This window comes from Erinaceus europaeus, chromosome 7, assembly GCF_950295315.1.
Source record: "Erinaceus europaeus chromosome 7, mEriEur2.1, whole genome shotgun sequence".
In the NCBI taxonomy this organism is placed as follows: Eukaryota; Metazoa; Chordata; class Mammalia; order Eulipotyphla; family Erinaceidae; genus Erinaceus; species Erinaceus europaeus.
Window position 1 is genome coordinate 41298240 of NC_080168.1, and position 27931 is coordinate 41326170.

Genomic DNA, 27931 nt, shown 5'->3' on the forward strand with positions numbered 1-27931 from the left:
ATTATTATTTATTTACTATTAGATATACACAGAGTGAAATTGAGAGGGGAGGGAGAAATAGAGAGGAAGAGAAACAGAGAGACACCTGCTTCAGCAGTTGTGAATCTTTCCCCCTGTAGGTGGGGACCAGGGGCTTGAACATGGGTCCTTGCACACTATAATGTGAGTGTTTAACCAGGTGTGCCAGCACCTGGCTCCTGCTCTGTTTCTTAACTACTTCTGATGTGATATCTGATTGAGCAGCAAAGTAGGTTTAAGTTTGGAAAGAGCTCCTTGCTTTACTGATGTGGAAACTGTGACTCAGCCTGGGATGACTTGTTCAAAGACATTCACACAGTAAGCAATGAAACATGGGTTCAAATCTATTCCTATAAAACCAAGTACCTCATAGATCACAGACTTGTTATCACACTCTAGAAAGATGATTTAACCTTGCTGGATGGCAGTACAAACATCTGTAAAATGGGGTTAATTACATCTTTCATAGACGATCTGAGAATTATTCAGAATAATTATGAGATGTACTTAGCACATCATCTATATATCCTAAATAAAATGGTTCAGTTCCTCTGAGGATCCCTTTATGGCATCCTAAATGTACTATGAAGTAACAGCATTATTGACTGCATCTAAAAATATCTTAGACTCTCCCCAGACAATAATTAGGATTCACCTGCATATCAGATTGCAGGATCAGGCAAAAAAACAAGAAACAAAAGCAAAAACAAAAACAAACACTAGTATAGCTACAGGCCCTTTGAAATATAACTAAAGTACGCCTACTAGCTATCTACAAAATGGAGAACCCCCCCCCCCCCCAACACTTCACCTGCACTATTCCAGCCTTTAGGTCCATAATTGTCCAACAGTTCGTTTGGCTTTGTATATTAACTCTCTTTTCAGCCACCAGGTTCTAGATGCTTGAAGGATGCAACCAGACTTCCCTGGACAGAAAACCCCACCAATGCACCTTGGAGTTCTGTTTCCCCAGAGCCCTTCCCCACTAGGGAAAGAGAGAGAAAGGATGGGAGTATGGATCGACCTGTCACCACTGATGTTCAGTGGGGAAGCAATTACGGAAGCCAGACCTTCAACCTTCTGCATCTCACAATGATCTTGGGTCCATACTCCCAGAGGGATAAAGAATAAGAAAGCTACCAGGAGAGGGGATGGTATACGGAGGTCTGATGGTGGGAAGTTGTAGCCCTCTTATCCTATGGTTTTGTCAATGTTTCCTTTTTATAAATAAATAAACTTTAAAAAAATCTTAGAACTTGGAACTGATGGAACATTAATGAGCTGGGGCACTATCTCCTATCACCCAGAGAAACCAGAATAATTATTTCTGTTTTCTTCTAGAATTCCTACTGGACTAAAGCAGTAGGAACTGAAAATGTCCACCTCTCATGTGATTCTGATTGTCCAGAGGAAACAGAACAGATCACATTTCATTTGATATTTGCAAGTCTATTGGATTACATTACCTAGCAAGTGGGTTTTGGTTTGGTCTGATTTGGGTTTGTTTTGACTTGGACACATTTTTCCTGGCTCTACAATTAAAAAAAAGTGGGCAAAACAAGCTGTCATGAGATTAAAAATATGCACAATTTCTTTGTAAGCTTTTGGTCATAGTAGAAATTTTGTTAAGCCAAATCTTGCTTGTACAAACCAAAGTGAAACATTCTGGCTCATGGTTGAGAGCAGGGGCACTGGATGACAGTCTTTCTTCACTTCCCTCATCACCCTTAGAGGGTATGTCTGTGACACTAGGTCGTCAACACTGACCTCTAGGTTTTATGGATGGAAAGTTGTGAACTACTGATCCAGAAGATTCCAAATAAGCAACCTGATAATAGTTTCCACATTAACTGCTGACATAGAAGTCAGTATTACACTTTAAGTAAGAAGTTGCGCGCACACGCACACACACACACACACACACACACACACACACACACACTAATGACACCAAACTTTCAGGATGCAGGCTTGAAAGTCAACACCTTTTTTGTGTAGATTTTGAAGTCCCCGGTTGGGGGAGATGAGCCCCACTATAATGGCCTACTACCAAACTACTCTGGCAACTTCACCGCTGGGAGAGCCAACTCTTCATGGCTTCCTCTAAGAATTCAAATGTTTTCCTGATGCTTGGCACAGGAACGTGGGGATTGGAGCATGTGTCTTCTCCAGAAGGTAGGCTTATTGTCTTTCTTGGGATAGCTGGGAGTAGTAACTCAGTGAAGGTTCATTTGTGGTCTCTCTGGGTGAGTCTGCTGTTTTGTTCATAGGAGAAACCCTGTAGGCCCCTCATAGTTGAAGGATTTTAGATGGGCTGGGAAGCTGGCTTTTACTTGCCATTCATTGGAGGACTGACTAGTGCAGAAGACTTTGCTTCCGCTCACCAGCCAAACCTTGGCAAGTGGAGACTGGCTCAATCCTTGGGCAATATAAACAATGTTTTTTGTTGTTTTGTTTTGTTTTCTTGTTCTTCAAATCTTTTCCTAGGGCAATAAATTAGAGAAAATATACAAATAAGCTTACATGGTTTTATAATCCACAAGGGTCATCCCTCCCACCTTCATTTTGGCTAAGTGGCTAGTTCAAGAGGCTGAAGGGATGAACCAGTCAGGTATAGACAGGAAATGGATCAAACTGGAGGTTCTCATGATAGGTGAAATAAGAGGTGAAAGCCAACTACTAGATGAATTTCCTCATATGTGGAATATAGATAACTAGAGTAAACAAACTTTTGAGAAAAATAGTAACCAGGCTGTCTCTTAGACTTTGTGAGAGCTGTGGTGGTTATCAGAGAGAGAGAGAGAGGTGTGCAAAGGGCTTTGGTGATGACTGTGGTTATTTACACACATACATATGGGTTTAAAACTATACCCCTGAAGTAAGATATAATTTAATTTTGTAAAAGGTGATATGTGTATTTAACTGAGTAGGGCACCACCTGGCCCCTAATATAATTTTGTAAACCAGTATATATATTATATTTTGGTTTTCCCTTAGGGTAAGAAGCTAAGGAAAAGGTGACAGAGCCTCCAATGAGGCACCTATTGATCTCTCATCACAGGCCAGAGTCACTCTTTGTTGAAATCTTTCAACAAAGTTTTCCTAGTGGACATGATTAAGACTCTCTTGTTGACTAAAGAGTTGTAATTTGATGTTGAAAGGTGATAGAAATGGTTGGGTAGAAGATGAAAATGGGTAGTCATGGCAGTTACAGAAATGTTAAAACATTTCCACTTAAAACATCCCTAAAATAATAACTCTTCAGAGATACTCCCTCCCATAGGTGTGGGAGCTCCTTGTCTGCTGTTGGAAGAAGAGATTCATCTTCTCTTTGGCAGAATGTGTTGTGTATACTGCATTTTCCTTTCCTGGTGACTGCCAATAGTCATGTAGCTCATGAAAGATTCATCTCATGTGCAATCAGAAATTATCAACATAACAACAAGTAATAGAACATACCACGCTTGTCACCTCTCTTAAATAAGCTTATAATTTTTACATAGTTCAGTTGTCAAATAGCAGTGCCTTTTCACTTTAAAGAGCAACAAGTCTGGGGACAGAGAAATTCAGTTGGGCAGTGGAAATATCATAATGATTATGCAAAAGCATTCCATGCCTGAGGCCCTAGAGGCCCCAGGTTCAATGTCCCCACCCCCATAGCATCAAAAGGCAAAGCTGAGTAATGCAGGTTTAAACCTGGCCTCCCCTGTCTTAGAGAAAACTTCATGTTATGATGTCTTTCCCTCACCTGTCCCTCCTCTTTCTACGATTTTTCTACACTTCTTTTTTTATTTCCATCCCTGGGGCTTCATAACTCTGGCATGACTTTTTCAGGTAAGAGAAATAGAGGCTGAGAAAGAGAGAGGGGGAGAGATAGGTGAGAGGAGAGAGAAAGAGAGAGAGAGAGAGAGAGAGAGAGAGAGAAACAGAGAGAGAGAGAGAGAGAAACAGAGAGAGAGAGAGAGAAACAGAGAGAGATGGATAGAGAGAGAGGCAAATTGCACCAAAACGTCCTCCAGTGTGGTGGGGGCTGGGTTCAAGCTTGGGCTGTACACATGGCAAAACAGTGCACTATTCAAGTGAGCTAGCCCTACCTGTCTCTTTCTCTCTGAAAATGTCAGTCTGGAGTAAAAATGCTATTACAAAGTTTAAGATAAAAAAGGTTTATTATAAAACAGAGTAAATTTATTGGTTCATCATGGAGACCATGAAGATACTTTGTATTGTCCTAATACGTTATATGAACAAGAAAATGCATCTTTGATATATTGTTGCTGGCAATACCGTTTGAAAAGTAATATTTATTAAATTTTTGTGTGAAAAACAAAAATATTTTTTCAAAAATAAATATTTTGACAATAACAAAATAAAAAAGTTTACCTTATGTGCATAAATTTTCTTAATATTAAAATAATGGTATGGAGATTTGAATTCTGCTATAAATGTACCCAGAAAGTATTTCTAGTTACCATAATCTCAGAGAGATATTTTTCCTTTGTGGATTCATAATGTCTGCAATTGTATTTCATTTGGGAACATTCGACAATAATAAGTGTTTACCTTTGCTTATTTTTTAAGTTTAAGTTATACTTTGAAGGGTCCTGTAGGCTTGGTTTCAGACTCGCCATAAAACTATTTCCCAATAAATCATTTTTAAAAGGTTGAGAGGTCATAGTTGGGGGGTCTTAATTTTGCTCCTTAAGTACCTCCTACTCTTTTTTTTTTAGAACCAAAAATGAGAACATTTATTGCTAGGGGCTAAAAATAGAAGCCTCATGCAATGTGGTTTACTAGAAAGGGAGGGAAATGATTTGCTTTAACATCAGTTTTGAGGAAAAAAGATTTCTAGGGACCTCTAATTGCAGCTGTAGTCATTATGACTTATTTTAATGAATTGTTCCATCTTTGCTATTAAAAACTCATTAGGCACTCTGTTACTCTGCTTTGGTGGGCAGAATCAGAATTGGTTAGGTGAATGGGAAACATTAGCTTAATACTGTGTATGAAAAAGATTTCTAACAATTTGAGTGTTAGAAATGGGATGAGCTTCTTTTGAAGACAGCAAATCTCCCTTTGAAGAGAGTATTTGAATAAAGGTTGTGTGGACATAGTCTTACATTAAACACCAGTGTATGACTGCTATGGTCCTTTATATTCCAAAGATTTTACAACAAGTGAAGGAAGAAGGAGAAAGTTATCTAGATCAAGTATTCAGTTGAAAGTCATTTACACTGCCTACAAGGGAAAAGCTTCAAATATTTTCAAAAGTAGAGAGTAAACATTTGTTTTCCATGTATTTTTTTTAACATTTCCTAAGATGCTCAAAATGTTTTCTCTACTAAATACTGAAAAAAAGAAAGAAATGAAAAGATACAGTTGACTGGTTCTTCCACAGCTAGTTAGGGTTCTAGAATCTGTAGCATTGCCATTATGAAGTAGCAATACTCTCACTCAATAGAGTGAATAGGCAACTACACAATTTCATAGTTTTTTTTCTGACAAAATATGGACATTAAAAATTTTAAATTTCATTTGTCAGTTTTTTTGCTCAAGAATATTTAAGATGGACTAGCAGACAAGTTAGCTACTAGCTGCCCTAGGCCTTGATTTAACATAGTCACAGTACATTGCTGTATCTTGAAAGTTGGCCAACAGATGGAATTCCAATGGGTAAACAGTTGGCTTCTATAATAATAGTATGAATTTTTAAATAATACATTGCTAGTGTAGTAATTCAGTAATCTTCAGGGCAAACTTGCTAGGTTGGGGTGGGGTAGAATTGTGGTATCACCAAAACCACACCAATTAGCTGAGCCTCACATTTTTTCATTAATGCAAGTAACTCATTCCCCTACACTTTTGAAGGGGAGGGTATAACATTAAGATTTGACTGGGCTCATCATTTCCAGAGGAAAGAGCTGAGTTCACTTGACACTATCAGAAACAGCATTATTCTACTGGTACTATATAAACTTGTTTAACAAGTAGGCTCCTGGTAATGCTGTTGGAATGTTGCACTCATCTTAAATACCTGAAACTTCTTGGACTGGCAAAATGCTCACCTTTGAGGGTGTCTGCTTGATCAAAGCTCAACTCTGTCTGTATCTCCACTGCACTGGAAATTTTTTTGGTGCTATGACACCAAAAATTGTATTTCCCTCTCTTCCTATCTTTTAAAAATTTTTATTTGTAAAAAGGAGAGAGCATCTGTTCACACGTATCCGTAAACTACTGCAAAATATATACCTGAAAGCAGAAGTACACTAGAGTTTGCAGTGAGTACCCCCCTAACACTTCCTCTCCACTATTCCAACCTTTGGGTTCATGATTGCTCAACAACTTGTTTGGCTTCGTATGTTAACTCTCTTTTCAGTCACCAGGTTCCAGATGTCATCAGGATGCCAGCCAGGCTTCCCTCGACTGAAGACCCCACCAATATGTCCTGGAGCTCCGCGTCCCCAGAGACCCACCCTACTAGGGAAAGAGAGAGGCAGACTGAGAGTATGGACCGACCAGTCAACACCCATGTTCAGCGGGGAAGCAATTACAGAAGTCAGACCTTCTACCTTCTGCAACCCACAATGACCCTGGGTCCATGCTCCCAGAGGGATAGAGAATGGGAAAGCTATCAGGGGAAGGGGTGGGATATGGAGAATGGGTGGGGGAATTTTGTGGAATTGTACCCCTCCTACCCTATGGTTTTGTTAATTAATACTTTCTTAAATAAAAAATAATAATAATAAAATTAAAAAAAAAGGAAACGCTGACAAGACCATAGGATTAGAGGGTTGCAACTTCACACAATTCCCACCATCAGAACTCCATATCCCATCTCCTCCCCTGATAGCTTTCCTATTCTTTATCTTTCTGGGAGTATGGACCCAGGGTCATTATGGGGTGCAGAAGGTGGAAAATCTGGCTGCTGTAATTGCTTCCCCACTGAACATGGGCATTGGCAGGTTGATCCATACTCCCAGCCTGTCTATCTCTTTCCTGAAACAATTGACCTAGAGAAGTGAAGCCCCAGAGATGACAATAAATAAATAAATGAATAAATAAATATTATGAAACTTACTCTTTTACTTACTGGAAGATTTATTTTTAATTGTTTTAAATATATCATTGGAAGGAGGAAAACTTGATTGAAGAGTCAGTTTACATAATAAAAATGCAAACATTTTCCAAATAGGGAAATGTCCTATTCTGAAGAACTTGTTACTCTTTGGATTCTGAGGAATAAAACTATTCTCTAGATATTAACAGAGTAACTGGAGGGGGGTTCTAAAATTGATTGTGTTTTGAAATCAAGAAAAAAGAAGCAAGTCTATTAGGGGCTGGGCAGTGGCGCACCTGGTTGAGTGCACATGTTACAATGTGCAAGGACCCTGGTTTGAGCCCCCGGTCCCCACCTGCAGGGGGAAAGCTTTGTGAATGGTGAAGCAGGGCTGCAGGTGTTTCTGTCTTTCTCCCTCTCTATCTCCCCCTTCCTTCTCGATTTCTTGCTGTCTCTATCCAATAAATATGTAAAGATAATTTCATGAAAAAAAAGAAGTAAAACTATTCCATTTAGACTTTGAGAGCTATTTCTAGAAAGTTTATCATCATGTAACTGATAGAAGATGAAAATGAGATTAACTCATAATGAACTAATTTCTATTTAATTTTGATTAATTATAGAATCAAGTATCACAGTGAAAATCTGTAGACTTTAAGATCTATAGAAAATTAGGTTTCTTCTTTGGGTCCATGATTGTTCAACAATTTGTTTGGCTTTGTATGTTAACTCTTTTTTCAGCCACCAGGTTCCAGATGCCATCAGGATGCTGGCCAATCTTCCCTGGACTGAAGACCCCACCAATGCGTCCTGGAGCTCTGCTTCCCCAGAGACCCACCCTACTAGGGAAAGAGAGAGGCAGACTGGGAGTATGGATTGACCAGTCAACACCCATGTTCAGCGGGGAAGCAATTACAGAAGCCAGACCTTCTACCTTCTGCAACCCACAACGACTCTGGGTCCATGCTCCCAGAGGGATAGAGAATGGGAAAGCTATTGGGGAGGAGATGAGATATGGAGATTGGGTGGTGGGAATTGTGTGGAGTTGTACCCCTCCTATCCTACAGTTTTGTTAATGTCTCCTTTCTTAAATAAATAAATAAAAATAAAAAATAAAATAAAAAGAAAATTAGGTTTCTTATAACAAATATTTATCACAGATGTCCAGAAATATTGACCATTTACAATAACTCAGAATGATTCATTTCTTAGAATAACATTGCTCTATAGGTCACCTTATCTAATACAAATTCATTCAGTTGTCATAATTTTTATGGGTTATGAGTTGGAAAGCTATGAAAAATGTGAATATTTCTAAGGTTGTCACCACTTGAGTATTTTAGATACTCTTTTTATTTGTGGAAGTATATATCTCTTTTTAGGTTTTTCAACACATTTTATGACTTTTAGTGGAAAACTGGATTCTTTTTGCAAAAATTTAAGCTAATGGAAATTGTGATAAAACTATTATCCAGTTTCAAAAATACAATACATTGAATAGTTGGCATTTCCTGAATTATTAGGATTTACGTTTTTTCCTAATTCCTTTTTAAAAATATATTTATTTCCTTTTTGTTTCTATTGTTTTTTATTGTTGTTGTAGTTATTGCTGTTGTTATTGATGTCATCGTTGTTGGATAGGACAGAGAGAAATGGAGAGATGAGGGGAAGACAGAGAGGGGGAGAGAAAGACAGACACCTGCAGACCTGCTTCACTGCAAGTGGGGAGCTGGGAGCTAGAACTGGATCCTCTTGCTGGTGCTTGTGTTTTGCACATTTTTTAAATCTAAAGTCTCTTGATAAGTCAACATTTTATCTTTACAAATTATAGGGAAGTCACACTTGAGTTAAATCAAGCATTAAGATAGGTATCATCATGTTTAATAAAGATATAAAAAGAAGCTTTTACTATGGTAAAATAGTCACATCAGAAAACACTTTTACACATATATTCAAACTCATATCAAGGGGCTAATGATTTACCCTCAACATCAAAGCTAATGCCAAACATTTTGAAATTAGAATTATTTTTTAAGAAGTTTTAAAAAAAATGTATGCCTATTACCTGCCTTCAGTGAGCTAGTAGAAATCATACATTTCTACTTTTCCAAGTGGGACTGACCTTTGGCATCTGTAAAAGTGAACACTGAGAATATGCCCTCTTTTCTATGAACTGCATGCCATAGTTTTTCTTGAAAATCTATCAAATCCAGGCATTGATTTCACTTTGGCCTGTGTTAATTTTTAATTGCCAGTGTTTGTTTGTCCCACTACTTCTCAATTGGACGAGGTCATCTTTTCTAGGAATCAAGGTCCTGTTTGACTCTTTCTCAGGCATTAAAATCCCTGAAACCCAACAGGCCAAAGTGTTCCTATTACTCAATCAAGTTAATGTTTGTATATCTCTGTATCTAAGAGGAATGAAATAGAGCTCTGTGGGGTTGCCTCTTTCTGCAAACCTTCCTTTTCTTTTGGGAAACCCCAACTCAAGGACAGGTGTGAAAATAGTGTTGTTATTCTGCATTCCTTGGTTTCCAAGGTCAGGGGATAAATTTTAAGACCAAGACACATGAAAACTAAATATTCAGAGCAACAACATTACTGTTTTAGGGTTCTGGAGAAATGGGCCAACAGAGTGAGAAGTAAAGTGATGTATTACTTTAGCCTGATACAATGCCCTGGAGGACAAGTGTCTTGCAAGGATAGCACAATTTACTAGCTTAGGTCTGATTCCATGGCTTAGAGGAGATAGATGTAGCCAACAAAATTATCCATTGGCAAGAGAAATGCTTTGCTGGACAGAAATGCTGTCCTAAGAGAATGGCTTGGTTTATCAACACCTAAGGTAAAAGGTACTCACTTGCCAACAGGACATTTAAAATTTTTTTTCCCCATTTGATTTTACTAAGTTAGCTACCATTTTCTAGTTCTGTATCGGTAGTTTTGATTATTTAAACACAGTGCAGGGTTTAAATGTGATTTGCTGGTGACATCTATCATACCAGTGAAGGTAGTGATAAACATGTGGAGTGTTTGAAAGCACAGGTTTTTATAGTCAGCTCTGGGTTCTGCCACTTGTTCACCTTGGGTAAGAAATCAAATTTACTAGAGTTCAGATTTTGGGATATAAAATGAACATAGTAAGAGTGCCTCCCAGGACTGTTGTGAAGATTAAGTGAGACTATGACCCACATAGTCAACGACTGCCACCTCTCCAGATTCAAAGGAGGTCTCGAAACTTTACATCAGGCTCAACCTGACACTGTTGACTGGCTACGGAAGAAGGGCAAACACTAGAAGAAGAAGTGAGAATGTGCATAAAGTATTTTTGTACAATGTCTGGTACACAGTTGACTCTAAATAGATGTTAGTTGTAATACAAATTATTAAAAAGGAATCAAATTGTCTAGGTTTGGTGGCTGCACTCTTATCCTCTTAAAAATTTATCTTTTCCAAAGTCTGGACGAAAAAAAAAATAAAAGGTCATTCTAGATAAAGGAGAACAGTTGCCCATTAAAATAAATGGATAACCATTGCTATGAAAAGTATATCTGGGATATACCTGAAATAGACCTACTAGATTTTTCCAAAATGGAGACCCCAAATCTTCATCTGCAATATTCTTGCCTTTAGATTCATGATTAGTCAACAATTTGTTCTGCATTATATCTTAACTTTTTTCAGCCACTGGGTTCCAGATGATACCATAATGCCAGCCCAACTTCCTTGGGCAGAGGATCCCGCAATGTGTCCTGGAGCCCCGCCTCCTCATATACTTGGCCCACTAGAGAAAGAGGCAGGCTGGGAGTATGTATCGACTTGGCAGTGCCCATGTTCAATGAAGAAGCAATGACAGAAGCCAGACCTTCCTCTTTCTGCACCTCATTATGATCCTGGGTCCATACTCTCAGAGGGATAAAGATTAGGGAAGATAACTATGGAGTTAAAGATTAGGGAAGATATCATGGTCCATACTCTCAGAGGGATAAAGATTAGGGAAGATAACTATGGAGTTCTAGAGGTAGGAATTGTGTGGAAACGTACCACTTTTATCTTATACCCTTGTCAGTATTTCCATTTTATAAATTAAAAAAAAAGTGTATCTAAGTTTTGTGCTGTATAGACCATTCTGAATGGTTTTAATCTAGCACAGATACTCTATGGCAATGAATCCTCCATTCAGGTCAAACAAGGTAAAGTCATGTGGCCTTACCTTGATCTCTTGTTACATTTGGTTTCTCACATAACTTTCTAGCTAAAATGACTGATTTTTCTGTTAGAAATTAGTAGTTACCTACTTATTTCTAGAAATACTTCAAAGCATGGAATATGTGTGGGTAAAACACATGGTCAGAAGTAGTTTCCTAATCACTTCCAACTAGCATACATACTTCCCTTTGCTCACTTCTATCTTTTCTCCTCTTCCTTGATATTGTATGTTCAGTTTCTTGTAACAGCCATCACCCTTCTCACAGGTGAACTTTAGAACAGAAGCTCATGGTACGTGAAGTTCATGGCAGACAAGAAATTAGTTTTAGTCTCTTTCCTGGAATGACTGAAAGTTAGGGATCCCTCATGCTTTGGAAATGCAGTCACAAGCATACAATGTTACTAGACCCACTTAATCACTACTCAATCTTGGGTCAGTGCCTGAATGACTTGAAGACAGACAACAAGAGAACAAATAACAAGCGATGTTGAGGAACCTTGCATATGAACCTTGGTTATCTCTCTCTCTTTTATTATTTTTTTTTCAAGAAATACTGTGATGGAAATTGTAAAATGAGTCTGGCTCCAACCTGGAGATTGTATCCCATGCCCCCAACATTATCTTCTCTACTTACAATGTCATTGTTCACTTACTCTTTCAGATGTGGGAAGAGAGGCTTTGTAGGCAAAACATAAGGCACTTGTGAATAGAAGGTAATAACTCTCTCTCTAGTATGACAGAAAGATGAATCAGCCAAAGGAATATTAGAATGCATTCTTTTTATTTTTAGTTTCACTCTAAGGTCTCTCATTTCTTTTTTTCTTTACAACTTGGCATCTTCCCTGCATTCTCAGGGGCCCTGCTCTCTGCCCATCTCTGCTAACAGGGCTCTGTTTTGTTTGGGGGCACATCTGGACATCTTCCCAGGGGTGTGACACAGTCAGGATGGCAGGTGAAGGGGTGCTGGCTGCCAAGGCAATCTGGTGTGTCTGAAGGAAGAGTGTTGGGAGGTAGAGGCCCTGTAAGGAGAGGCATCCGGGCCTGCATAAAGGAGTGAACTGTTGGAAGGCAGCTTCCACAGCAGCAGAGACTGCCTTTGTCATGATAGTAGAGGGAAAAAAAAAAAACAACAATAAACAGCCAGAGTCAATGACAGATTGGACACAAGGAGAAGAAAAGGGTAGAAAGAGGTGGTTACGGCATTACATGATGTAAATAAGTGTCAGCTGGGTTGTGTGTGATGTCCCCTTGCTTGCCCATGTGTCAAAAATGTGGCCCCTAAATGGGAAGGTCCTGGGGAATATTTTTATGGAAACCAGCACAGTGCCATAAGTAGAGAGGGCCTATAAAGAAGGCAACATAGCATACTAAAAGCAGCATTGAGTCATAACACTGGATCTTTTGCATAAATGCACAAATCACTCAAACTCATGGAGATTTGTTTTTAGTATGTGGAAAACCAAAGTATTGAATAATATCATGTCTTCCAAGAATATGAGTCTAATGCTTGTCTGGATGGTTATGCTCCCCACTTTCTAAATCACTGATGTATATATGGAACATATCAGTGGTTCTCTGTTAATAAGGAACTGCATGGTTAAGATATTTGATGGATTACTCAAGACTGTCCTCTTTTTCAGGTTTAATTTTAGATAAAAACAAGATTTACAGGCTGAATTTAAGGATAAGAGGAGTTAGTGTCAGATCTGATGGAGGAAAATGGGGAAACTGTCCAATGTGAAGGTTGTTTTGAGCAGAGGGAGAATGCAAGACTGTTAATGGGGAGTGCAGAAACTAGCTCAAGGCAGGGGATAGGTGTGAGTTAGAAGCAACAAGTCTGTTGTTGGGCACCTGGGTTGCTTCCAGGTTTTAGCTATTATGAATTGTGCTGCTATGAACATAGGAGTACACACCTCTTTTTGGTTGAGTGTTATGGAGTCCTTGGGGTATAATCCCAGGAGAGGAATTACTGGATCATATGGAAGGTCCATGTCTACCCTTGTGAGAGTTTTCCAGACTGCTCTCCACAGAGGCTGGACCAATTTACATTCCCACCAGCAATGCAAAAGGGTTCCTCTGTCCCCACAGCCTCTCCAGCATGATGAGTGGCTGAGAAAGCTGTGGTATATATACACAATGGAATACTATGCAGCTATCAAGAACAATGAACCCACCTTCTCTGACCCATCTTGGACAGAGCTAGTAGGAATTATGTTATGTGAGCTAAGTCAGAAAGATAAAGATGAGTATGGGATGATCCCACTCATCAACAGAAGTTGAGGAAGAAGATCTGAAAGGGAAACTAAAAGCAGGACCTGACCAAATTGTAAGTAGGGTACCAAAGTAAAAACCCTGTGGTGAGGGGTAGACATGCAGCTTCCTGAGCCAGTGGGGGGTGGGAGTGGGTGGGAGGTATGGGTCACAGTCTTTTGGTGGTGGGAATGGTGTTTATGTACACTCCTAGTAAAATGTAGTCATATAAATCACTAGTTAATTAATATGAGAGGGGGAAAATTAATTATATGTCTCAAAGTTTTTAAAACACAAACTGAGTCTTTTTAATATATAGGCTGTGTATTTGATAGGCGGACTCTCTCAAAAGCCTAGACCAAGTAGATCAGAAGCAACCAATAGCACAGCTATATACAAGATACTGGGTACTGTACAGCAAACCCTAACAAAAGGACTTTTCAAAGTTAACCCATTACCAAACAATGTGATGATGACATTAACTATCAATTGTCTTTTTGAACCCTAAGACAGCAGGAACCTCACATCTCCACTATAGAGCCCCTACTTCCCCCAGTCCTGGAACCCTTGGAAAGGGCCCACTTTCCCGTATGCCTCTCCCAATACATATCAAATATTGCATCTGCTGGTCGCAACCTAATCAACACAACGATTGCCACCTCAACATGCTTCAGCTCAGACTGTGTCCAGAGACTTCACGTGTGGAATGACTACCCTTCAGCTTCATTACTCGGGTGAGACCTTTCCATTCATAGTATTCTCTAATTCCATCTCAGGTGGTTCACTTTCTAACAAAGACCCAAAACCTAGATATACACTAGTTTCTGTGAGAGAGAGCATATGTTCACACGTATCCATAAACTACTGCAAAATATATACCTGAAAGCAGAAGTACATTAGAGTTTGCAGTGAGTACCCCCCTAACACTTCCTCTCCACTATTCCAACCTTTGGGTCCATGATTGCTCAACAAGTTGTTTGGCTTTGTATGTTAACTCTCTTTTCAGTCACCAGGTTCCAGATGCCATCAGGATGCCAGCCAGGCTTCCCCTGTACTGAAGACCCCACCAATGTGTCCTGGAGCTCCGCGTCCCCAGAGACCCACCCTACTAGGGAAAGAGAGAGGCAGACTGGGACTATGGACTGACCAGTCAATGCCCATGTTCAGCAGGGAAGCAATTACAGAAGCCAGACCTTCTACCTTCTACAACCCACAATGACCCTGGGTCCATGCTCCCAGAGGGATAGAGAATGGGAAAGCTATCAGGGGAGGGGGTGGGATATGGAGATTGGGTGGTGGGAATTGTGTGGAGTTGTACCCCTCCTACCCTATGGTTTTGTTTATTTATCCTTTCTTAAATAAATAAAAAAATACAAAAAGATAAATAACATAATAAAAAAAAAGAAGCAACAATTCATTTGGTGGAGTTGCTCAAACAGTAAAGTCAAACCATATTTTGAAAGAAGGAAGAGGAAAGGCTCTCACTTGTGAAAGCGCCTGAAAATAAGAACTAAAGTGAATAGATTGTTTTTTATCAATAGAAATTCCTAGATCATAACCTTTTGCTATGCCTCATCACAAAGCAACAACTTCAGCAACATTCAGGTGAAAAAGTAGTAAGCCTTAGAAGTTAAATATGGGTGACTGGATTGCTGAACTTCTCAAGTTCAATGGAGTCCATTATTTGATTTAACTAATTTTTTGGCGACTGTCAATGGTATATGGGATTCTATATGCACTGTTCAGTTCCTTCCAGGGAGACAGGTGAGCAGATTCTCTAGAAAAGTGCCACAACTACATGTTATATCATCTCTAATCATGCGAGCAGGCCTCCATCTATGTCACTGATACCCAATGGTACCAATTTAGTTTGAAGACAAAAGTCATAAGATGGCTATGATAAACATAGATTTTTTTTTAATGCTACCCGTTTTGTTGGGAACATAAGTCAATATTAAGGTTATTAACTTTAAAAAGTCAGCACTAGAAACTTTGAAGTAAGTTTTTCTTTTTCTTATGGATTTTTGCTGTTATTATGTTTCTTCCTTTCCTTTTAATAATATTTAATACTTTAATATTTGGGATGCATTGGATCGACCTTCTCATGGTGCATCCCATGAGTACCCATTCATTGGGGAAACTGACGATCCTTCCTAGCTGACTGAATCCACATGGATCCCAGTCATTTTCAAAGCCAGCAACAAGCAGCTCCTGACAGCTTTCAACCTGACCTGTTGATTGGCTACAGAAGAAGGGCAAACGCTAGAAGAAGAATTTAATATTTGACTGAGAGACTATAAGTGTCATTTATTTATTTATATTTATTTATTTTTATGGAAACAGGACTTTGTGTGAGTTTGATTTTACTGCTCTGGGCTGACTTTTTTTTCTTTTCATCAGCAGATAGAGACAGAGAGAGGGACGTGCCCCACATCAATAGAATTCAGACCAGCGCTATAAAATACATTTCTCACGTGATTCCAGGCCTTGAACTTGGGCCACGTGTTATGGCAAAAGCTTGCATTCTATTCTATGAGCTACTTTACCTGCCCAGTATTTGTATTTCAGAATTTCACATTCCTTTGGGCATGATACAAGCTCAAATCAAGTAAGATTTCTCAGTAATTTGATAATCACCCTGCTCCTCTGACCCCCTCCCTTCCTCTCCAAATATGATTTTTTTTCTGAATTGAAAAATAAACTGTTAAGGAGAGAGAGGGTGGGTGGGTATGGCAAAGTTCAACTTGTCTCCAAGTTAAGTATTGTTCTCATCTTCATTCCATGTGGGACTGATATCATGCTTACTTATCCAAAGCTCATTAAAAGCTTTCAACAAATATTATCAATCGACACAAATCTCCAGCTCTCTTATTTATTTTACTAACTTCCACAAAGAAAAATATTTTCGGTTTGTGATATTGGCTGGGGAAATCAAACTCATTTTGATTTTTTTTTCTCACACACTCAAACCTGTTGTGAATAATCACTTTTTTTTTTTTTTTGCTCCAGGACCCTCACCCCACCCCATCCTTTTAAACAAGGACATCTTAATCTTTTAATCAGTCACCCACTTCTGTAAATTTCCTTTCTGAGAACTAACTAGTTGCTGCAGAAGTCATTTTCCATTCTATCACACACCTTACTCCTGGCTGCAGAATCAGTTGCCTTCATTTGGAGCAAGCAATGTGAAGTCCAATGTGTCATACATCTGGAGAGGTCCCTTCATGCATGTACACTGGACCAGCACCACTGTTTGTGGATCATTGTGTTTTCCTCAAGTCTTGCCTTCTGTCTACTTTTGTTGACATCAGTCTGAATCTGGGAAGGCTGCTTGTAGGAACTGTTTTGGCTAATACTTAGATATAATTAGCTCTACCCTTCCCAGCAAGAAGTGAGATCCTAAGTTCAGGGAATGAACCCTTTAACATAGTCAATTTTTAAGTTTTAAACATTTACTTATTTATTTTTATGACAATGAGAAGAGTACTACTTAGCTCTCTCATATGGTGATGCTAGGAATTGAACCTGGGACCTCAGGGACATCAGACATACAAATTCTGTACTCTAGTGTTGACTTATATACTTGGCTCCCTGACACACAATCTTTTAGCAGGCTTCCAGTCACTTTTTGCAGACTTCCAGCAAGTACCTACTTCCTATAATCTCATAATAGGCCTGTCATAGCTGAGAAAGAGATTAATAAATCCACTGATTTTTTGATGAGTATGGGTTCCACAATCTCTATTTATCATTAGGTGCATATTTGTGTAGAAATTGCATGTAAACCCTGTAGGCAAAGCCTTCCCTATCTCTTCACTGAACCAACACTCCCATGGTCCATTGAGACCTTGATCCCACAGGAATTCCCTGTAATCAGACTAGGAAATGTCATACATTCCCTGGATTCTACAGAACATCTGTGCCTTCTTTTGCCACATCATTTTTTTTTTTTGGTGTGTTTGTGTGTGTGTGTGTGGGGGGTGGTATTCAACAGGCCACAAATCACCCTGGATTCCTCTTTCCAGGCTGTTGATGTCTTAACACTCTCCTTACAAACCAAATTCCTTTTGTCCTTGGCCATGATTCTTGGCTTCCTAGCTTTCTCATCTCTGTCTGGGTTAGTCATCTTGTGGCATCGCCATCAGTGTCTCTTTCTCCCAGTCTTTTATTTGGCATGAAATCATGCATTTCTTCAAATGTCAGAGTTACCATGAGGTCCCTACTACCTGCTTTGCTACTTAGTTTTTTCTGAAGATGATTTAAACACACTATATCAGACAAATCCTCTACGGAGCAACAGCACATGAGAAGACTCTCAATTAAAGAATACTTGTTAGCCAATGAGAGAAAAGGGCTTTCAGCAAGACCCAAAGACCCAAGTGAAGTTGGGAACTTTTCCATTAGCCAAAAGTTGAAATTGAAAGGGAACATTTCACTCTTCTGTTTGTTTTGTATTTAAATATTTATTTATGACATTTAGAATGGGGACCATGTCAGCAATACACTACCGATAGCTTTCCTTTGATGAGTGCTTTCTTTTAAGTGACCATAGTAAATGTTACTTTTCATTTCTTACTCATTTTTATCCTTCAGAAACTACATAGAGGAGCTCCAGTGGTGCAATTGGTTAGCATGACGTACTTATATAGAAGCTACATGGAATGTGCACTGTTACCGTGTTTATTTTATTTTATTGCTTTAATGAGGAAACTGAAGCTTAGCAAAGTTAAGTAACTTAACCCAAATCATACAACTAGTATGTTGCAGAGCCAAGTCACCTGAATTGTGGGTACCTAGAAAGTGGGAAATTTCCCAAGCAAGGAAAAACTCCAAAGTTGAAAACATCAATGATTATCTCAAAGGCATGTGATACTAATGCCTATGAAGGACATAAGTGAGGTCATATAAGTCAGCCCACTAAACTTAGGGTTGGAGCACACACAGTGGACAAAGTTTTATCTTATGTATACAGTCTAAAGAGTGTCAGAAGGAATGACATGCATAAGCTATTTCCATTGAGAGGGAAGTCTGTGCAACCCTGGAGCTTGGGGCATGGCTGGATATTGGATGCTCAAATTTCATCGAGTACATTGTGATCTTTCTAGTTCCAGAAGGGGCAGTCAGCTCTGCTGAGTAGCCAAACTATCTTGTTTCCAGTCCCCTTGAAAAGCTCAAGGTATTTATTTTATTTTATTTTATTTTATTTTATTTTATTTTATTTTAACTTTAGCAGAAACTGAACTCAAGAAATTTGCCCATGGTCTTGATATCTCAACAGATCATTGCATCTTCACTTTTCTAATATTCCAGATGAACAAATCATTTGGACATACCTATATACACAGCCTAAATATAACATATAGTCTTCTTTTCACTTAACATTATATTGTAAACATTCTCCATACTGCTATGTAATATTCATAATGATAATTTATAACTGCAGAGTACTTTGAGTAGATATGCCATCAGTCATTTCTTTAACCATTTTACTGTTACTAGACATGTAGGCTAATTCAATTTTTGTGATTATCTAAGCAAATACAGCATTGCATCTTCATATTACTTCCTGCTCTTTTTAGAAGTTTCTCCTTTGTTTCCTTCTTTCTTTCTTCCTTCCTTTTTCCTTTCTCTCCTTCCTCTTTCTTTCCTTCTTCTCTTCCTCTTTCTTTCCTTCTTTCTCTCTTCTCTTACTCTTTCTTTCCTTCTTTCTTTCTCTTTTCACTAGGTAAATTCCCAGGAATAGGATTAGTGAGTCAAAGGATATGATCAGACAACCCTGTTTTGTTGAAAGTTCAGAAGTATAAGAAGGGAAGACTAAAGGTTCAAAGCGGAGAATTATATCCAGATTTTTCTCCCAGGGTTAGAAAAGAGACAAGGTAGAGCACAAACATGGCTCTTACCTGGATCCCATGAATTTGAATAAAAGAACCAATTTCTGTTTTCAATTATGAGTGCAGTTTCCTCTGGAGGAAACATGGGGTGTAACCAAGACTTGGATCTGGCATCCAAAGGTTTGTTAAGTAAAAGAAAAAACTAGGGGAAAATGAGACTGATGACAGGAGACCTTGGTTCTCAAATTTCAAGATCACCAGGGATCTGTGAGGCTTTTTATTTAGGGCTCAAAAGGGGGATTTAATGGAGTAGTTACTGGGAAAGTACCATACCTCACTTCATGGAGTGGTTGAGCTCATGTCTTGAATAGTAAAGGTTCTGCTCCAAACTCCTTCTGAACCAAGTGCAGGGTGGCTGGCCTCAACTATTCCATGAAAACTTCCTGGATCAAGTGGAGTCTGAGCCTAGCAAGATTGTTTTCAGAAGCCCCTGTGAGAATATTCATTTGACAATTCATTCCCACAAACCTCCCTGTAAGTGTAAAATGGTTGGGCACCATAACTTGTGTTTAAGTATAGAATAGCTTTACTCTGTATTTTATGTAGACTGGCCCTTTTCTCCAGTTTAATTTTAAGCAGCTGAGAGGCAGAAACTGTTTCCTCTTTCTGTGCCTAGAAGCATAACAGGCATATATCTCAGATGGTACTTCACCAATGTGTGCTGTTTAGTGGATTGCTAAGTCAAGTGCACAAATAGTACTTTCAGAGACACAGTGTATGGAGACATCTCGACACTCAATGCCAGAATTAGGTTTTGTTTCTTTACTTCCTTTCTTGCATAAGGAGAATAACAACTGTTTTGCCTAATTAGTCTTTACCTCTACAGTGCTGTGATTAGCTAAAGCACCTAGAGAGCACTCTGCAGGTAAGAGCAACCGCTAACGAAATGGAAGCTAGCATCCTCATCCTTGACATGACTACCTAGTCAGTTTACTGTGGGCCTGTGCCACCAAATATTTAAAGTAGAGTTAGGAGTTAGTTTAGGATTAAACTAGTTAGTTTAGTTAGTTAGTTTAGTTAGTTAATTTAGGAGTTAGTTTAGGAATCTACCATCTTTTTCCTTCTTTTTCTCTTTCTTTCTTTTTAAAAATTGATTTCTTTTTTATGAAAGAGAGAGAAACCAGAGCACCACTATGGTACATGCAGCACCATAGAATTGAACTGGAAGTCTTCAGTATCCAAGTCCTACATTCACTATTTCTAACCCTATACTGTGGATGAGTTAATCTCTCAGTTCTCTAAACAAGTGAATGCACTGGGTTGTTAGAAAAGGCATGTCACATTTTTGCAATACAGCCCCCATCCCTACTCTATCTCTATCCTGGCCTCCTGACCCTAATAGCTTCTTTCAGAGTTAACTGTCAAGAGTGCCTGATGTGGGGCCAGATGGTGGAGCACCTGGTTGAGAGCACACATTACAGTGCACAAAGACCCAGGTTCAAGCCCCTGGTCCCCACCTGCAGGGGGAAAGCTTCACGAGTGGTGAAGCAGGGCTGCAAGTGACTCTCCATCTCTCTCCCTCTCTATCTCCCCCTCCCCTCTCAATTTCTCTCTGTCACTATCCAGTAAATAAATTTAAAAAAATTTTAAAAAAGGAAAAAGAGTGCCTGATGGTTCACAAATCATTTTCATGCACAGTTAGTCTTTTGCTATTCCAATAACTCTGTGAGGCAGATGGAGTTACTCCCATTCAGAAAATCAAGAGTTTAAGGGTTGGTAGCTGGAGTTCTTGCATTACAAGACCTTTCTTTGAGTCCTGGCATCACACAAAAGCACCATGGATAACACTAAGGGCACTCCATGGAACAGTGCTGTGGTGTGGAAAACTGGGTCAAGGAGGTCGCTCTGTGACATCATACTTGTGGGAGATCCTGGGATGATGCCTTAGTGCCACAGAAAATTAGGTATTTGACAGATGAATCTGGAAGTCTCTGATGCCAAATAAGACTTCTCCACCCACATATTTGCCTTTTTATGAAAGGATGGATTTGAGATTCTTGGGTTTGTGAGGATGTTTGAGGTGGTTGGTGCTCTATGTGATCAGCAGACTCTCTCTCTCCCTCTCCCCCCGCCCCCCGTGTGTGTGTGTGTGTGTGTGTGTGTGTGTGTGTGTGGTTTCTCAAGCTTGACCTCGTACAACTGTCACTTGGAGGGCTGGTGCAAAAGCATAGCCCCAATTCCCTCCTCTCAGAGATATGCTTCAATAGTGCTGAGATGGTGCCTAAAAATTCTAAGTCCAAAAGGTGTCTGATGAGGCTGCTGTCTCTGTGTGATGTTGACTTCCAGCATGTGTACATAATACATGATTAAATGGTAGCACGGAGGGAAAGGTCAAGGGGGCTGGAGTCTTGGGAAAGACTTCTTTGGCTTTAAAGACTCTAGGAAGGTTTTGCCTCTCTTTTAATAATTGCTTACTAAAGGTATCCATATGTCTGCCTAGTAGCAGAGCCATTTTTTATTGCAGAAAGGAAAAAAAAATCATAACCCTCCAAAGTAAGGAACTCAACTGAAATGAAAAACACATGTTGACCTCCTTCCCTCCCTGAGCATTTTTTCCACAGTCTGTGAGTTTGTGCCATTCTGAATTCCAGCTAGCACCTGAAGATGGCATGCCAGATCATAGGAGAGGAACTCAGATCCTGAGTGTGTTCCCCAGCCATGGGGATAAACTACAAAGCCAGTGGCATCCTCCTCCTCAGATATTGAGGGTTCAAGTTCTTTTCAGGCTTTCAACATTGGTGGGTATTCAAGTCAATTTGCCCAACTATGAAATGTAGTTCAGAAGACACTTTCTTCCTAAGTATCTAAAGCTACTTCATCTACGCTTTTACCTTTAGTAGCTCTGGAGGGGAAGGAAAAACAGCTGTTGGGTGAGGTAGATTTTTGGAACACCAGCAAGACCTCAGTCATCAAATCAACCCATTAGGGATCGGTCAGAACTCCTGGCAAAAGCATGTAAAAGGAAAGGACACCACCAATGACTGCCTACAGAGTCCTGGTGGTGACAGTAAGCCAGAGACATTCAAATTCACAGAGGCTGAAAAGACACCATTTGTTAGTTCTTACCCAGGCTGTATATAATCATTACCATTTTGTCAGCAAGTGGCAAGCTCAGTCCTGCTGAAAAACAGGGTTAATTAATCCAACTGCTGTCACACAGAGGGGGCAGGAAGAGGGCAGATAAAGCCATTTCTCTTCTGAGGAGAGCAGGAGAGGGTAAGGGAGAGGGAGAGGGAGAGGGAGAGGGAGAGAGAGAGGGAGAGAGAGAGAGGGAGAGGGGACAGAAAGAATGTGTGTGTGTATGTGTGTGGCAACTCAGAGCTTTACATCAAATGGTGCCCCACAGGCAGGAAATCCACATAGGGAGTACAGGGAGGGAAGCCAGGGGCCACTGCTGGCTTGGCAATTATAACCTTCCTCCAGGTCCTTGTTTCCATTTCCCTTGAAAGAAGAAGTTGGGTTTTTAATGATTCCCTTTCTAGTCACTTCCTCCCCCATTGCCTCGCAAGGTCATTTCAGTGCATGCTTTCTTCATAGATCTATTTCTGGAAAATATCAGAGGGAAAATGACCTCATTCACTAATTGGGGAGCCAGCCAGGGCGTCCCCCTGGGTGGGCTGGTGCTTCTGTGTGGAGGAGCACTACACTCTTTCTGCTTGTTTCTTAGACAGCAGCCACTGCAGGAACCTCTGGGGAGGTTGGGCAGGCAGAGGGATACTTGTCTGCATCTCCCCTGCACAAATTACTCCACGTAGGAAGAAGAAGTTTCCTACCTCTCTAAAGAGATAGGAAACACTGATCTGTTCACAAGAATCTCATATGCTTATCAAAAACATAGACCAAGAGGTCAATCTGCTCTAAAAGCAGAAACATGTTAGAATGTAAGTACTAGGCAGGTCTTTCAAAATCCACAGCTCATAGACATGTTTTGGGAGGAGGCATGTAAACCATCTTCAGAATCCATTATTATACATGCTTCTGTATTTTTCTACAAAGAAGAAATTCAGACATTGTAAAGATTCCCAAGATTCCATGACCCAGAAAAGCAGAAGGCCAGGTTCAGGCTCTCAGAGAAGCTACTTATGTTTTCACTGCACCTTCAGGTTTGGCCCAAATGTTGGCTGCTTGGGATTGGAATCCTAGTGCTGGATTAAGAGCAAGAAGACATCAGAGGATATAAATCAACTGCTTAGCCCAGCATTTTCCACAGAGCAGTCAGTCACAGCTTTCTCTGATGAGCATACAGTTGTAAATGTTAAAGTTCCGCAGTCTATTCAAGGTGTATTAAGTAGTTTCAAAGTTCACCCTTCTCATATTTAATGGACCATTGAATCCCTGTTTTCCAGGGATGCCTATTAATTTCCTGAGTAACCAACAGGCTTGTATCCTGAAATTCCTTTCCCTTATCCCTTCTTTTGATTAAAAAAATATGGAATAGTCCTTTGGAAATATAAATCATTAACTGATACTCAAATTCCTTTCCTTTTTCATTTCTTTGGATTAAAGATGGCGGGTGAGTCTTTTGGAAATGTACCTTGTTAACTGAGGAAAGGTGCGTTAGCAGTGTAAATATCCTGGCAAAAGTTCCTTGAGGGCCTGGGATAAAAGATCTGGAGGAAAAGGTGTATTTGTTGAAAAGAGAAACCACTGGATCACTGCTAAGCTAGGAGGTCTTTAGAGTACCCTCCACCACCCATCCTCCACTGGAATATGAACTCTTTAGAGGCAAGAACTTTAATATGCCCTGTTGACCAGTATAACTCTAATACCCACCAGAGGCTAAATGGCAGTGCTTAATGAAGACATTTTCTATGCACTGCATGGACATACTAATTAGTGGGTAGAGAAACTGGTGTAGTCATCCTTCAGTGTCTGTGACTGGTGCTTATTGGCTAAAAGAATAGAGAGGGGATAGTTCTGCATTGTTCTTCATGCTCAAACCATGCTTGAGGGTTTTGGGAGAAATGAGTACTAATTAGGCCCTTCTGGGATTGAAATAATATACTAGAATGTTTTTCAGACTGCGTTAAGTCAGAAAAGGGCCTTCAGATAGTAGAAGGCAGGATGAGAATTTTGAAGTGATCTTTAATAATTTAGAAAGGGAGAGTCATTCAAAACAGGAAGATGTTTAAAATGGACAGTGATGGGCTCCAACTGGCAGTAACAAGAACTACAGCAAAATAGCTGTGGGTCTTGAGTGAGAGAGAAAGTGAGAAAGCTCTACACAGAACTGTAATATGAGGCAGGCAAATGTGGAAAATTATGAAATGAAAGCTTGGAGAGTAATCCCTCCACAAAACTTGGCATAGCTGAAGTTTTAATTAGAGTGAGAACTCAGATTTCATCTTCCTAATTTAAGACTCATTTGGAGAAACTGGAAAGGATCCAGAGGGAGAGAGGAGAGAGAGAGGAGAAAGAGAAAGAGAGAGAGAGAGAGAGAGAGAGAGAGAGAGAGAAGAGATTAACTGATTAAGTGGGTGGAAAATGGTGTTAGGAATTAACCCCTAAAAGAAAAAGCTAAGAGGTACTTAATCATGACTGCCAAGTACAAGAAGAGTTATTATTACACAGTATTCTTTCTCATCTCCACTGAGGGCTAGACAAGGGTAAACAGACTTAACTAGTTGAAAGTGTTTCCATTTACACATCAGGAAGAATTTCTTGATTATAAGGGGGAAACATGTGGACCCAGGTTACTTTAGGAAGCAGCCCTGGAGATCTTTAAATATAGGATGACAACCATCTGCCTTGGAAAGCTTAGAGATTGGCAGGGGACTAGACCTGAGGACCTCTTGGCATGGTTTCTATCTGTGAATCAGTGTTCAAAGTCACAGTCACAGTGCACCATCATTCTACAGTAATCCTCCATTCCCGTCATAAGACAAACCCCACACTGTCAGAATCCCAGTGGCCTCCCCTGGGAGAAGCACTATTGCTCTCTTTGGAATGAGAAGGAAACTGAGAGTGTTGCTTCAGCTGCTTCCCTTCTCCAGCCCCCACAGAGAGAGAGAGAGAGGCCACATATTATCCTGGTGGACCTCCTCCACACTATCAGGGGTCTCTCACCTTGTGTGGGATTGAAAGAGGTTGACTTAGCTGTTCATGGTGTATACCTTCCAGAAACAAGGACCAGTCAACCTGCAAATCAGCTGAGAGTGAATCCAGGCAGTTGCCTTGCTGTTTAGTTGAAGAAACTGAGATTTTGAAAGATTAACTCTCCAGATCATCCAAGGAATACAAATCTAGGCCACTGGGCCCTTAGTCTATACTGTCTTGTTGCTACCCATGTCATAGTTCTGTTGGGAGGAACATTTTTAATGCATGTAGAATGTCTAGAAACATAACTTTTGTAGCTCAATTATAAATAAATAAATAAATAAAGACAAGCAGAAATTCTACCAGTAGTTCATAGATACCTGAGCAAGTATGGGGCCCCTGAGCTTCCTAACAGGTCCATTTCCATATGGATTAAGGACTTCAGACCAGAAGTATTTTAAGAGTTATTCCAACTATGATTTGATTCTGTGCTTTAAATTTTAAGTTATAAAAATGATGATGAATAGAATCAGCGTAGTTGGTCTAAAATAATGAACTCTGGAGGGAGATGATACAATATGTAATCTAATTGAGTAATGCTCTGTGTTTTTGAGACCAGGTGATAGCGGACAGCAGCCTTAGGTGTCATAAGTGACAAGTTGGTAGTATTTGGGGGACAGGCTGAAGTGGACTGAATTGAGAGAGGAACTGATTCAAGATCTTCAGAACTCTTGGGCAGTTCATAACCTTCTAAGAGAATGTGGAAAGAGATTATTGGCTATTTTATGTAGATGTTCAAAAAAAGTGACCCTGCATGTCTGAAACACCTGGTCACATCTAGTTTATCCATTTAGGTTGTCAACTATTCTTTTCTTTGACTTGATAAAGAAGGTGAAGAGACAAAGATGCTTTTTGCATTCCAAGAAAAAAAAACACATTATTCTTCTGACCTCCATCATGTGAGAATCCTTTCTGGGCTCTGTTGATCTTCCTTGTCATCTCTGACATTGTTGATAACTTTATTAATTGTTTCTTTCCTGTTCATCCACCAACCAAGAAAAGTGAGGGCAACTAAGGATGAAGATATTTTCTTGAGCAGCCACTCATTTGTTCTAGTGCATCTGGCTAATGGATAGGGTGTGAAAATAACTCAAGAAACAAGACTGTCAGAGGCTTTGTTAATGTTTTCAGTCCTATGTGGGTCTAGAGTCTGGAGCAGAGCCAGTCTGATAAGCAGACAGAATAATAATAAATAATGATGATGATGATGATGATGATGATGATGAATAAATGTTGGCTGAATATCTGCTATGTGCCAGGCACTGTGCTGAACACTAACAATTGTTTATCTTACAAACCATAGGAAGCTAAGAGGGCAATTGAAAGTCTTTGAAAGAGTTTAAAAGAATTTCTTGACTATAATAGGGAAACATGTGGACCCAAGTTACTCTGGGAAACAGCCCTGGAGATCTTTAAGTGTAGGATGACAACCACTTGCCTTGGATGCCTCTTTTATTTAATATTTTAATTTGATAGGACAGAAGGAAATTGAGAGAGTAGGGAGAGAGAGATAGAGAGAGAGAGATGAAGACAGAGGGGGAGAGAGAGATAGAGAGAGACAGAGAGAGATAGAGATGAGAGAGAGATAGAGAGAGAAACCTGCAGCACTCCTTCACAGTGTGTGAAGCTTCATGGGAACTGGGGGTTTGAACCTAGGTCCTTGTACATGGTCATGTGTGCTCTCAACTGATTGCATCACCATATGACCCTGGATTAGTATATATATATTTAACACTGTTTTTTTAGAAAGGAATATAACTGATAACTGATCACCTTGAGTGGGTGATGGAGTTTAAGGAAGCACTCGCAAAGAATGCTAGAGATGCCTATAATTCTGCGACAGACCTTGGTATGTTCTGCTATAGGAAGTGAGCAGCCAAGATGAAAAAGGTCAGAACCAAGTCTGTCCTTAATCTTAACAATATGGAAGAGACCCAATATGTTTTTTGTCTATTTAACAGTTTAGTCCAGAGGCTGTTCTCTTCTAGGAAATTCACCCAGATCTGTGATTACACAGAACAAAAGTTCAGGTTACATCAGTATTGAATTAGCAGTGATGATGACACCTTTGTATCAGCAACGCCAGACTGAAATAGGAGAGTTAGGTTCAGAAGAATAAATCATTCTCCTAAAAGCAACATTAAAAAAGGAACACCCTCCACAAGCAGTTATTCTCTGAGTCACTCATACATTCATTCAACAAATGTATATACTGTCTGTTACGTGTGTCAGGCATACTTTCTATTGACTAACTACTAAGGAAACTTTATGGTGACAAAATCATTTCTAATTAGATGGTTGTTTTCTAGATGATTAAAATGATTAGAACTAAGCTGTAATTCAATTTAAAATAAATTTAAAAGCAAACAAGACAGTTGGTTATCTGCCATATTTAAGGGACTGTTGTTCAAA

At 39.6% G+C, this 27931-nt stretch overlaps 1 protein-coding gene across 6 annotated transcripts in view; it reads right to left on the reverse strand.

Moving 5' to 3' along the window:
• IGF1 (insulin like growth factor 1) overlaps positions 1-27931 on the reverse strand; it is a 92231-nt gene that overhangs the window by 24287 nt on the left and 40013 nt on the right. The window lies entirely within an intron of this gene.